This window comes from Nannospalax galili, unplaced genomic scaffold (genome assembly GCF_000622305.1).
Source record: "Nannospalax galili isolate Female #2095 unplaced genomic scaffold, S.galili_v1.0 scaffold586, whole genome shotgun sequence".
Lineage (NCBI taxonomy): Eukaryota > Metazoa > Chordata > Mammalia > Rodentia > Spalacidae > Nannospalax > Nannospalax galili.
The window spans coordinates 5,091,711-5,093,338 of NW_008355363.1; the positions used below are offsets into that span (position 1 = coordinate 5,091,711).

A 1,628-nucleotide genomic window follows, 5' to 3' on the forward strand; every position below is an offset into this window, starting at 1 on the left:
GATACATACTCACTTATCAGGGTTTGGTTCTAGGATCCACATTTGAGGGAGAACATATGTCGATTTTTTTTCTGAGATTGTGTTAACTCACTTAGTATAACAGTTTCTAGTTCCATCCATTTACCTGCAAATTTCATGATTTCATCTTTCTTTACTGCTGAGTAAAACTCCATCGTATATATGAACCACATTTTCATTATCCACTAATCAATTAAGAGAAGCAGGTAGAAAAAAGAATGCACTGTGTGGCAAAGAAAGAAAAACGGGAAGGATTCATTGTCCTGAGAAGTGTGCCGATGGCTGCATTCCGGGGCACGTTCCAACGTAGAAAAAGAAAAATAATCTCAAACTGACTTGCTGAATGCTCCCTCAGGGCTTCTTTTTGTTGACAGCTAAGCAAACAAATCCTTTGTGATGTTCTAAATACTGTAACAGACAAGAACATTCGTGATAGAATTAGCTACTAACTTCTTTTGCTTAACGAGGAACGCAAAGGACACAGGACAGTGAGCCAGCCCACAGGACGGGACAACTACAATCAACTTGGGGACGTGCTGCCTCTCGCCCCTGCCTCCTGCAAGCCCAGGCCAGTCTCTGGAGCGCAAGGATTAACACTGGACGCCACCTCCACACTCAGGTCCGAGGGTGTGTGGTGCCCTCTACCATGCGCCGAGGCTGAAGAGCTCCTCTCGGGCTACAACTGGTCACTTGCATGGTCTCTATCTGCCTCAGGCTTGACAGTCTGGCCAGGAGAAGGAGCGTGGGGTGGGTGGGCCACAGGGGGTAGGCCATGGGACAAGGACATGGCACTGGGGACAATGCCTTCCACGGCAGCTGGGATGGCAGTGGGGGCCACACCCACCACGCCTGGGGGGTACCTGCTGTAGGCGGCCCCATTGAGCTCGGGGTGCACCACAGCAGGGTCCATGCTGGCCCAATGGATGGCGGCTGTCAGGTGGTCCTTGTTGACACAGTTTTTCAAGCTATCTGGGATCCGGCCTGTAATGGCTCGCCGGATCTCCCGGGCTGCCTCCTCGCGCATCTCAATGGACGCCTGCTCACTGTACCATGCAGCATGGGGGGTGCAGATGAGGTTGGGTGCATCCTTCAAGAGACCCTGGCTAAAGCTGAAGGGCTCTGACTCATACACGTCCAGCGCTGCGCCACGGATCCGTCCCTCCTTTAGGGCCTGGGCCAGCGCCTTCTCGTCCACCAGGCCACCTCGGGCTGTATTCACCAGGAAGGCCCCTTGTCTCATCTGCTTGACAGTAAAGTCGTTGATGAGGTGGTGGTTGTGCTCGTTGAGGCCGCAGTGCAGCGTCACACAGTCACTGTGGAAGAGCAGGTCCTGTAGTGTGCTCACACGCTGCAGCCCCAGGGCCCGCTCGATGCCATCCGAAAGGTATGGGTCATAGAAAAGGACGTTGAAGCCAAAAGCGTTTGCCCGCAGCGCCACTGCCTGGCCCACACGACCTAGTCCGATGATGCCCAAGGTCTCCCCACGGATCCTGGCCGCTCCTGAAGCCACCTCACGTATCTGCTCTACACTCTGGACCCGAGTGCCTTCCCTTAGCGCCTAGTGCAGCCAAGTGGTTCGTCAGTACAGGTTCAGGATGTGGCACAGGGTA

General features: G+C 53.9%; 1 pseudogene across 1 annotated transcript; it reads right to left on the bottom strand.

Moving 5' to 3' along the window:
• Window positions 1–314: 314 nt before the first annotated feature.
• On the bottom strand, window positions 315–1,621 carry LOC103749607 (annotated as a pseudogene). Its single transcript, XR_001872894.2, has one exon. The product of XR_001872894.2 is annotated as a C-terminal-binding protein 1 pseudogene (transcript).
• Window positions 1,622–1,628: the final 7 nt, after the last annotated feature.